Consider the following 12,289-nt stretch of genomic DNA (forward strand, 5'->3'; position numbering starts at 1 on the left):
TATATATACACATATATATATGCATGTGTATATTTTATGTATTTTTGAAAATTATGAATCGATTTCGAATCCGTTTGAAGAATTGCGCTTTTGATGTGAATCGATTTTTTTTGTCTACCCCTAGTAAATTATGCAATTCGCTGGTCCGCCACCATCACTGCTAATACCACGCTCACCCTTTAGAGCACAGCTGTAACTTCCTGCCACAAAACCTGCAGAAAATTGTTATTTTCAGGTTTCTCTATTTTTGCATTTTCACACTTTGCACTATGTTTTTTACTCTTTATGAAGCATTTCTCACATATTCTTTCATTTTAAAGGCTTCTTGTTAAGTGTTCAATGTGATTTTAATATTTTGTTTATATTGTTTGTTTTTAACGCTTTTTAACATTTCCTCTCTGCCTTAATAGCTGAGGACATTGTATATAGAGGAAGATAGATATTTTTTTTCCTGATTTGTATTTTCATAACAAATATCAATAGTTATTGATATCGATCGATAAAAAACACTTGTACAGTTATCAGCCGTATCGCCCAGCCGTAAGCGATTATCATCACGTCACGGGCGAGACGGACATCAACCAAAGCTCCACTTAGCGCCGTCTCCACCGTTCCACCTTCCATTCACGTCACGCTCGCCATCCCTTAGAGCCCGCATGAGTAAAAATAGAAGCAGCGGGCAGCGGGGGGGGAAAAGGATGTGGAAGGCTGCGGCTGGAAACTGATGGAATCACGTTTTGCTGGTGAGGTGATAAACAGCAGGTAGTGCAGCACACCGGATGTCTTCGGCACCACAACAATAACTCCTTCATCAGGGGACACAAAGACAAGAAACACCCATGTGATGTCTGCTGGCAGGCCTTGATGAGGCTGCGAAAGGCGCTCTCTCCGTCCTTTGTTCCACCAAGCGCTACGGTTCCGCACAGCAAAAGCTATTCTTTGCCATTTCCATTGCCAAAATGCTCCAATATCCTCAGTTTGAAGGGAAAACCAAGAGTTTGTTACAAGCCGGGGAGATGGAACGGAATGAAAATGACGTTATTCGCAAGGTCGGCATGGACGCTGCATGGAAGAGCAAATATGGAGGTTCATTTGTCTCTCAATTTTTTGACACTGATTTTTTTTTTTTTTGCATCAAATTATACTGACCATTACATTTAAAAAAAAACCAAACATTGTTAGCTAAATGTATGTTTTAAAATTCAGTTATTTAAAATTGTCAGTATGTCAGATTCTAACCATTGGAATCATTTCTATAGTTTGAAAATATCCATTGAAATGTTAATTATGTTGTATATCCATCCAGCCATCCATCCATTTTCTACCGCTTATTCCCTTTGGGGTCGCGGGGGGCGCTTGTGCCTATGTCAGCTACAATTGGGCAGAAGGCGGTTTACACCCTGGACAAGTCGCCACCTCATCGCAGGGCCAACGCAGATAGACAGACAACATTCACACTCACATTCACACACTAAGGCATAATGCCCAAGTAACCCAGTGAACTGGCATTTTTATGCTGTTTTACAAGACCCGTGTCACGTGACCTCAAACTTGACCCCTCATTGGCTGCTTCTGAGACAGGATCGATGGCTTCTGTCGTAATTTACCGGAAGTGAGTCATGCTTTTTGAAGCAGCAAATTTTTTCGACATTGAATTTTTTTCTTACACTGAACTTTTATACACTAAACTTTTATACACTGTGTAATTTTACACTGAATTTCCTTTACTGTAAAAATGTATACACTAATTTTTTTAAACACAGAAGTTTTATAGACTGATTTTTTTTTTTTACACTGAACTTTTATAGGCTTCACGGTGGCAGAGGGGTTAGTGCGTCTGCCTCACAATACGAAGTTCCTGCAGTCCTGGGTTCAAATCCAGGCTCGGGATCTTTCTGTGTGGAGTTTGCATGTTCTCCCCGTGAATGCGTGGGTTCCCTCCGGGTACTCCGGCTTCCTCCCACTTCCAAAGACATGCACTTGGGGATAGGTTGATTGGCAACACTAAATTGGCCCTAGTGTGTGAATGTGAATGTGGTCTGTCTATCTGTGTTGGCCCTGCGATGAGGTGGCGACTTGTCCAGGGTGTACCCTGCCTTCCGCCCGATTGTAGCTGAGATAGGCGCCAGCGCCCCCCGCGACCCTGGAAGGGAATAAGCGGTAGAAAATGGATGGATGGATGGATGGATGAACCTTTATACACTAATCTTTTATACCCTGGATGTTTATACACTGAATAATTACACAGGTTTTTTTCACTCTAAAATTTTATACACTGAATTTGTTTACAATTAATTTTTATACATTAGATTTTTCTTTACACTCAATTTTATACGCAAATTTTTTTATACACTTAATTTCCTACACACTGATATTTTAATACACTGAATTATTTTACACTGATTTTTTTTATACACTGATTTCTTTTACACTGAATTTCTTTTACACGGAATTTCCATACATTGAATTTCTTTAACACTAAATTTCTCTACAATAATTTGTATACACTGAATTATTTTAGGCTGATTTTTTATAAATTGAATTATTTTACACTGAATGTTTAGACACTGAATTATTTCACCCTTAATTTTATCCAATTAATTTTCACACTGAATTATTCTGCACCAAATTTTTAAACTGAATTTTCATACACTAAATTATTTTACTCTGAACTTTTATATAATTTTTTTACACCGAATTATATGACAGATTTTTAATTCACTGAATTATTTGACACTGAATTTTTTACAACATTTTTATAACACACACATTTTTCCCCCCAAAAAATGTTTTTCAATGAAATAGTCAGCTTAATTTTAGTTAAAAAAATGCCGTTTCCAAAATTCCAACGCAAATGATTCAGTTGCATATATTCTGTGTCAAAAAAAGGCTTTGCACATAAAGACACAGGTGAACGTCCATAACAAAGCCATGTGGGAAGAGCGGCAGGAAGGAGATGATGACGGTGAGAAACAGAAGATGTTGTTAGTGAGAGATGGAGAACATCTCCAGGTGAGACGGAAGGAGGACAGTTTGTGGAGGACATATGTGAAATGGCGCCGTGTTAGCGTCCCTTTTATTTCCTCTCTGCCAAGACTTGTGAGATGAATTTTCCCATCTAGACGTCCCATATTTTTCTCTCTCCATAAGCATCACCACCCTGCTTGCTGCCACTTTGATGCACAACTGAGCTCATCCTGCTGACGACACGCTGCTGCTCAATATCCTTCAGCGTTTAACTCGCCCTCCTCTTCTGTCATACACTTAAGACGTCAAGCATCGGTGTCTCGCCTCAACATCCCTAGGCTGGATGGATGGATGTAGGGCTGCGTGCTATACACCGGCGGTTCTTCACCCGTTTCCACTCCAAAGGGGCCCAGATCCCACTCAAATATTAACACTGAATTACCGTAAATTCCTGACTAAAAGCCGCTACTTTTTTCCTGATGTTGAACTCTGTGGCTTATAAGACTTTTTCCCGCTAATGCTCATTATGTTTTGTTTTCAATAGTTTTCATTAAACTCAAGCAGAGCATTGAAAGACTGTGGTATTGTTTGTGCTATGGCACCATCTTTTGGACTAGTTTGTTCACTGCAGGTATCGCGGGTTGAAAAAGAACTTCCTGTTTTGAGGCTGTAAACCGAAAATAAGCCTCCATAGCCTTGCTACACGTATGGATTCTTTGTTCATCACTCCAAGCAACGTTTTTAAGTTTTACAATATAACTAAAACAGCTCATACTCACTAAAATGTCCCATTTGTGATGTCTGTAGGAGTGTTTTCATGCATATTTGTACATGCCATCAGAATGTAATCAAGCGAGCATTATTAGCATGAGCTAATATGCTAACATGTTTACGAGTGTCTGTGTAAGTATTATTAACTTGCAATGGCATACTTTTTGTATTGTTTCGGTTTCACAAATTCCTCAGTAAATTCACCAAAATGTCACTGTGGAGTTGTGTGTTTAGCTGATTGGAGAGCTAATTTCCGCAGCTAGTGGGTCCATGACGATGACTTCTGTTTTGTTTGATCAGCCGTTTTACTGATGTGTTACAGACACTATTTGGAAACAATTGAGTTATATTAATAAACATTTACAAAATATTTCTGTAAATAACTCATTTCACAACGTATATATCTGCGGCTTATAGTCTGGTGCGGCTAATATATGCAAAAATACTTCTTTGCTTCTAAAATGTTGTGGGTGCGGCCTATATCCCGGTGCATTCTTTAGTCCGGAAAATATTGTAGTAATCTTACTCTTGATTTTAGTCAAATTCAATGATTATAACTCATCAGGGAATGGGAGAAAAAAATAGAAGTTTAAAATAAAATTAAAAAATCAGTCTTAGCCTGGGCCCTGAAGAGGGGGTGCAGACTGACGCCAAGGGAAAAAAACAACAACTCATAGCCATAGAACACATCCCTCTTACATGTGTGTAAGAGGGAAACATCAAACATCAAAGAACACAAAGGACAGACATTAAAGACATTAAAGCAGCAGATACAACCAGACACTCCTCATACAGCTATGAATAAAAAGTAAAAGAAACATATCCACTGTGGTGGCCTCTGCGGTGTTCCACGCCATCGTCCGCTGGTGTGGAGGGAGCATGGCCAGAGACAGGAGCAGACCCAACAAAGCAACCAGGACAGCCGACTCCACTCTCGGCCAGTGTCCAGCCCGCATGGATGAGCGAGGATACGTCCAAGGTGACTGAGGTGTCCGACACCTGATCACCCAGCCAAGACACTGCGAAGACTCTCCGTCCCAGCGCTCATTGTTAGCTCCGCAGCCCTGTCCCCTCATCCGCATCTCCTCCGTTCCCTCCAAACCGACTCCGGTGTGGCAAAGACCCTGCAGCTGGTCTCCATGGCCAAAAGGCTCCCGGGAGGCAGATCCAGAAGTCCACAAAAAAAGCACCAAAGAGGTCACGAAAGTGCCACCCCTTGTCACACAGTCCCAAAGCGTCCCGGACCAAAAGGCAAGAAAATATAATAACACATGTAAACAAGAGGGAAACACAAAAGGTTGACACAAGAGCACAGAGCTCCTGCCAACAGCAGCCACTACAGCAGCGCCATCTTGGAAAAAAAAGAAGAAAAAAATGTACTCATAAGTGCTAGAATAAATACATTCTAACTAAAAAATTCTTACTTAAGCTATAATAAATAATAATAATGTATAACTGTCAATAAAATTAAAGTGCAAAAATAATATACAGCTTCACCACATTAGTCAGAATTTTGTTGTTTCTCACCGTAACATTTTTCAAAGCAAAACATTTTTACGAGAACACCACCGGCTAGCTTATGTGACTATTAGTGGTTTAACAGAACAAATTTGTATGACACTTATCACTTATTTTTCACAATGATTAAGTTTGTGTAATAATACGTTTTACCGGTCAATTGAAAAGTAACTTGCCTGCAGAAAAGGTGTGGGCACCCCTGCTTTACGGCATACGTCACTCCTTCGTTCAGCATTTGTAAGTAAACGCGAAACTAAAAGAAGAAGAACGCCTACATGCAATTACTGCTATCATGGTTGAAGCTCCAAATCAACCAAAGAAATGAAAAGTTTTGTCTGAAGAGAGAGGAAAGAAAAACAGAGGCTACCCGGATAAAAGGACAGTCAGAATCAACATTGCCCTGGCTATCTCCTGCTGGGGTGAGATCAAAGACGAGGAAGGATTTTCGGCTCTATTCGTACTAGATTAGGACGTGGCTTTTGATGCTCAAAACCAAATTATAATGCTAATGTAAGCTATCGAAAATTTGCGCGTTAGCAGTAAAAAGCCACCAGCTTGATGATTCACAGTTACACACTACTTCCTTCGAAAAAACTCCTGCTGGTCTTTCTTTGCCTCAAACCTCCGTCCGGCCCGATACTTTCTTAGCAGTAGCGTCATGTTTGTACGATCATTTCTTGATCTATTTAACATCAGCATAGCCATTGGAGACTTGATATTTGTATAATAAGTTGCACTCACCAAATTTTTGAAAAAAATGGTTTTCCATATATTAGCCTCACCAGACTATAAGGCGCAGGTATATACTGGTACAAAATATTTTGTAGATGTTTATTTACATACTGTGCCTTCTTGTTTCCAAACGGTGTCTGTAATACGGCAGTAAAACGGCTGATGAAACAAAACAGAAGTCATCGTCGTGGACCCACTAGCTGCGCAAATTAGCTCTACAATCAGTTAAATAGACTCAATATCTTCACAGGGACGTTTTGGTGGATTTACTGAAGAATTAGTGAAACTGAAACAATATAAAAAGAATGCTGTTGTAAGTTGATAATACTAACACAAACATTTGTAAAAATGTTAGCATATTAGCTAATGCTATGATTACATTTCAATAGCATGTACAAATATGCATGAAGACACTCCTACATGCATCACACTTTGTTTTAGCTGTTGTGTAAAACTTGGAGTAATGAGTACTCCATACGAGTAGAACGCTATGGATGGTTTGACGACGGAACGGCACTTCCAAATTAAATCTCAGTTGACTCTTAAACAAAAAGGCTATGCAGCACATGCAGTGAGCAAACTCGTCCAAAAGATGGTGCCATAGCACAAACAATACCACACATGTTTGCTTGTTGTTGTTTTTTTTTTTTTTAACATTCGCTTTATGGCCGTTAGCGTAGAAAAATCCCCAAATTAGCCACACCGCTTTTTAACATCAACCTTGTACATTTATAGCATGTACAAATATGCATGCAAAACATTCCTACAGACATCACACATGGGACGGGTAATAGAGTAAGAATAGTTTTAGTTGGATTGTGAAACTTGCACACATTGCTTGGAGTCATGAATAAAGAATCCATACGAGTAGAAACGCTATGGACGACTAAAAGACGTAACAGCACTTGTACTTCTGGTTCAATGTTTTAAACAGCGGGGAGCAATATAGTAGACATTCACTCGGCATGAAAACACTCCTACAGACATCACACATGGGACCCTTTAGTAAGTAAGAATTGTTTTGGTTATATTGTAAAACGTACACGTTGCTTGGACGGATGAATGAAGAATCCATACGAGTACAAACACTATGGACGGCAAAAAGACGTAACATTCACCCGGCATAAAAACACTCCTACAGAAATCACACATGGGACGCTTTAGTAAGTCAGGATTGTTTTAGTTATATTGTAAAACGTACACGTTGCTTGGAGGAATGAATGAAGAATCCATACTAGTAGAACGCTACGGACGGTTTTGCTTTTGTTTCAAGGCATTAAAACAGAAAGTACATTTTCAACCCGCAGCACCTGTAATGAGCTAACTCATCCAAAAGATGGCGCCATAGCATAAACAATAACACACCTTTTCAGTCCTCTGCTTGTGTTTCATGAAAAGTATTGAACACAAAACATTGTAGCCGTCAGCGAAGAAAAAAAACAAATTAACCGCGGGGTACAAAGCGTAGGAAAAAAAGTAGCGGCTTATAGTCGTAACTTGGGGTGATTATAATTTCAAAAAGAAACACCACCAAAAGCTTCAAAACGCTTCAAAAACATACTTCTGAGGGCAACCATAACTGCGATGCGGCCCTCAATGAAAACGAGTTTGACACCCCTACTCTAAAGGAAGGACACACGCTGTTTGTCATCAGCCGCTGTGTAATCTGGGCGTGACGCCTCTCAGCTGACATCCCTTGTGTGGAACAGCCCCATTCTTGGCCGCTTTCAGTAACATGTTTTTCATCCTCCCAGCAGATTACTATGACATCTTTGATTCCGCTTTGAAAGCGCAATTCACAAAGCGCTAGTTTTACAACTGAACCTCCTACTAATCTTGTTCTCGACGATTGAAAGGGAAGGAATGGAACCTAATTACCATTGTGGTTAAAAAGTGTGTGTTTTCAGTACAACCTGTCCAAGAGCAGTCATACAATAGACAGGGGTAGACGGACCAGGAAGGGAGGAAGCAAAGGTAAACATGGGCGGAGGAGGATAAAAAAGCCATTCCCAAACTAAGCTCCTGTGGAGGAGGCTCCGTTTGAGACCAGGAAAACAGAGCGCGAACAAAGCACATATAAATATATTAGGACATATTTACAACGGGGTGGTGTTAATTTTATTGACTAAAAATTACAGCTCGATTTGATTCTTGGGGGTAAAAATTTGATTCAGAATTGATTCTCGGTTCAAAAGATTCAAAATCAATACGTTTTAATAACATTGAGTGCCAATTTTATGATTAACCAGGTTCCTCCATAAAATAGATAAACACCTGTGATGAATGTCTCAATTGCTTAAAAGAAAAGCGTTTTTTGTCGAATAAAATTCTGCCCAAACATTTAATAAAGTTTTTTTTTCTGTGAAAATCGACGTTTTAGTTTTATCAATTAACAAATGTTACAAATAAGAAACGCTATTTTTTTGTCATACCCCTACTAAAAATGTTTGTCCAAGCTATTGTCAACGACCTATTTTCCCTGAACTAAAACTCTGCAATAACCTTAATAAAAGCTACCTTATCCTTTATACCAGATCCAGTCAATATATAATGAAGGGCAAAATGAAGAATCCATACAAGTACAGACGCTATGGACGGCTAAAAGACGTAACGGCACTTGTACTTACGGTTTAAAGCTTTAAACAGCGGGAAACACTATAGTAAACATTCACCCAGCATGAAAACACTCCTACAGACATCACACATGGGACGCTTTAGTAAGTCAGAATTGTTCTAGTTGTATTGTAAAACGTACACGTTGCTTGGAGGGATGAATGAAGAATCCATACGAGTAAAACGCTATGGAAGGTTTTGCTTTCGGCTCAAGGCATTAAAACAGAAATTACATTTTCAACTCGCGGCACCTGCAATGAGCAAACTCGTCCAAAAGATGGCGCCATAGCGCAATCAATAACACACCTTTTCAGTCCTCTGCATGTGTTTCATGAAAAGTATTGAACCCAAAACATTATGGCCGTCAGCAAAGAAAAAAACAACTTAACCGCAGAGTTCAAAGAGTAGGGAAAAAAAAGTAGCGGCTTATAGTCGGGAACTTACGATAATTATAATTACAAAAGGAAACACCACCAAAAGCTTCCTAAGATATTAAGCTTGGTGGGTGAGAATGTTATTATTGTCAAGAGTGGGTGAAGAATAATGACAACATTTGTCATACCGCCTGATGTTGGTAAGAAGGTCCTTGAAGCAGAACACATAATTGACCGACAGGAGTAGAGAAAGTCCTTCTGATGTAACGCGAGGAAGGAAGGCAGCGTGTGCTCGCCATGAATTAGTCAACACGTTGAGGAGTTGCTGGCGCCATCTATCGCCATCCTGGTCGTCTTTCTCCAGGATGACCCACATTTCTTCTCCTTTCAGTCGCTTGGCCGACATGGACTAAAGATGGATCTGGAGGAGCAAAGTCGTACATTCAGCCTCGTTTGTTGCGGGTTTCTGGCTGATTGTCACGCCGCAGACGACAGACCGCTGCCCATTAAGTAGCGAACAATGGCTGGCGAGTGGCGTGACCGAGTACGAAGATGGCATGCATTACTGAATTAATCCTGTCTCTCCTGCGGGCCCTCGGGGGCCTTCTTTACCACACAGCCATTTAACACATTTTACAGTCTAGTCCTTAATCCCTTTAGTGGGACCCATTACACTCTGTGCACATGTGTGCGTGCGCTTTTCCCCTGCCAAGAAGGTTGTTACCTCTGCCAGGAGGTTATGTAATCCTTGCTGTTACGTTGTTAGCAACATACTGTAAATTACGGACTAAAAGCCACTGCTTTTGTCTTACTTTTATAAAACGGTGTGGCTAATTTGTGGATTTTTCTAAGATTAAGGCCATAAAGTGAATGTTAAAAAAAAAAATAGCAAACTGGTGTGTTATTATTTGTGATATGGCGCCATCTTTTGGAGGAGTTCACTCACTGCATGTGCTGCATAGCCCCTCTGTTGAGACAAGTGGTTCTTAACCATGTTGGAGGTACCGAACCCAATTAGTTCCATATGCGCATTCATGGAACCCTTCTTAGTGAAAAATAAAATGTTTTTTTTATTTCAAATTCAAGACAAAGTTATGTGTTTTTGGTACACTTTAGTATGGAGAACATACTCTAAGTTACAAAGACTTAATTTAGAGGTTTTTTGACACTAGGGGAACATATTCTAAGTAACAAAGACTTAATTTGGAGTTATTTGGTTAGGGTTAGGGGCTTAGGGTTATAATGAGGCCATGCCAAATTAGGCATTAATAAGTACTTAATAATGACTAGTTAAGAGCCAATATGTTACTAATTTGCATGTTAATAAGCAACTAATTAATGGTGAATAAGTTCCCCATACTAAGGTGTTACCATGTTTTTTTACTGGTGCACAAAATGAACCGTGCATGAACATCACCTTGTTCAAAGAACAAACCGACACAGTGCATAAACTCACAACAAATTACACACCTGCAAATCAGTGTGACTTCTGCTGTTGCCGTACCCGTAATACCCTAATAGGGAGAAGTTTTTATTGACACGATGAGTCACGTGTGTTTTGACCTCCGCCGAACCCCTGAGGCCGATTCACCGAACTCCTAGGGTTCGATCGACCCCAGGTTAAGAACCACTGGTTTACTCTGAGATTTCAGCTGGAAGTGCCCTTCCGTCTTCTAGCCATCCATAGCGTTCCTACTTGTATGGATTGTTCATTCATTACATCAAGCAACGTTTGTATATTTTCCAATATAACTAAAACAATTTGTGATGTCTGTAGGTGTGTTGTCATGCATATTTGTACTCGCTATCGCAATGTAATCAAACTTGCGCCGTTAGTATTAGATAATATGTTCACATGTTACGAGTGTCTGTGTTAGTATTATTAACTTACACTGGCATTCTTATGTATTGTTTCAGTTTCATGAATTCCTCGGTAAATCCACCAAGAAGTCACCGTGGAGTGATTGAGTTTGTTTAGCTTAGGGGTCCCCAAACTATTTGACTCGGGGGCTGCATTGGGTTAAAAACAAATTCCCTACAAGCCGAAGATATATTCCGTTGTGAAATTAGTTATTTACACAGAAATATTTTGTAAACGTTAATTTACATACCTTAATTCATTCCAAACAGTGTTACACGGCAGTAAAACGGGCTATATATATATATATATATGGATGTGTATATATATATATGGATGTGTATATATATGTGTATATATATATATATATATATATATATATATATATATATATGGATGTAAATATATATGTTTGTATATGTATGTATATATATATGTGTATATATATATGTATGTATATATGTGTATGTATGTATATGTATATATATATGTATGTATGTATATATATTAGGGGTGTGAGAAGAAATCGATTTGAATTGAATACGTTGTGCGATTCAGAATCGATCCTCTTTTTTTTTTTTAATCGATTTTTTTTTTTCCTCAATCCAACAGACCACTACACAGCAATACCATAACCATGCAATCCAATTCCAAAACCAAACCTGACCCAGCAACACTCAGAACTGCAATAAACAGAGCAATTGAGGAGACACAAGCACGACACAGAACAAACCAAAAGTAGTGAAACAAAAATTAATATTATCAACAACAGAATCAATGTCAGAGTTTGTTGTTGACGAAACCCAAGATGCAGAGATGGAGGCAGGCATTGAATAAGGAAACATGGTTTTAATATAAAATACTAGAACAAAACTAAACAAAGGGTACAGACAAAAAGCGCGCACGTGGGCGGATAACAAACAAAAAGGCCTAGCGTGGAAGCTAGCAGGTATCTAGCAGGAAAACAGAAGTCGTACTTGTAATAAGAAAACAAACTGGAAGCAGGGAACAAAAAACAGTAAGCTACAAACATCTAACAAAATATAGCTTACCGCTACGCTGCAAAGATATGACACGACAGGAGCGACAATACTATACACGAGTGCGACATCGACATGACAATAATCCAGCACTGACTGGAGGAACAAAGCAGGTACAAATAGTAGCGGGCTGATTGACACCAGGTTTGGCCAGGTGCCAATCAGCCGCAGCTGAGGGAAAACAGCGCACAGGGAAAAAAACAGGAAACAGACAAAATAAGAGCGCTTGACAGTAACTAAAGACAGGAAATACTAAACACACTCAGAGGAAAAACTAAAACACAAACAAACTGTCAGTCGAAAGCCTGACAATCAATATTAGTTATAATTTCAGCATAGCAGTGATTAAAAATCCCTCATTTACATTATCATTAGACATTTATCCATCAATCCATCCATCTTCTTCCGCTTATCCG

The 12,289-nt window shown here is 39.3% G+C and overlaps 1 protein-coding gene across 2 annotated transcripts in view; it reads left to right on the plus strand.

Annotated features, from left to right (window-relative positions):
- The window catches only part of man1a2 (mannosidase, alpha, class 1A, member 2), a 172,785-nt gene that overhangs the window by 119,292 nt on the left and 41,204 nt on the right, over nt 1-12,289 (plus strand). The gene's annotated exons all lie outside the window — the stretch shown is intronic.

This window comes from Nerophis ophidion, linkage group LG19 (genome assembly GCF_033978795.1).
Source record: "Nerophis ophidion isolate RoL-2023_Sa linkage group LG19, RoL_Noph_v1.0, whole genome shotgun sequence".
Lineage (NCBI taxonomy): Eukaryota > Metazoa > Chordata > Actinopteri > Syngnathiformes > Syngnathidae > Nerophis > Nerophis ophidion.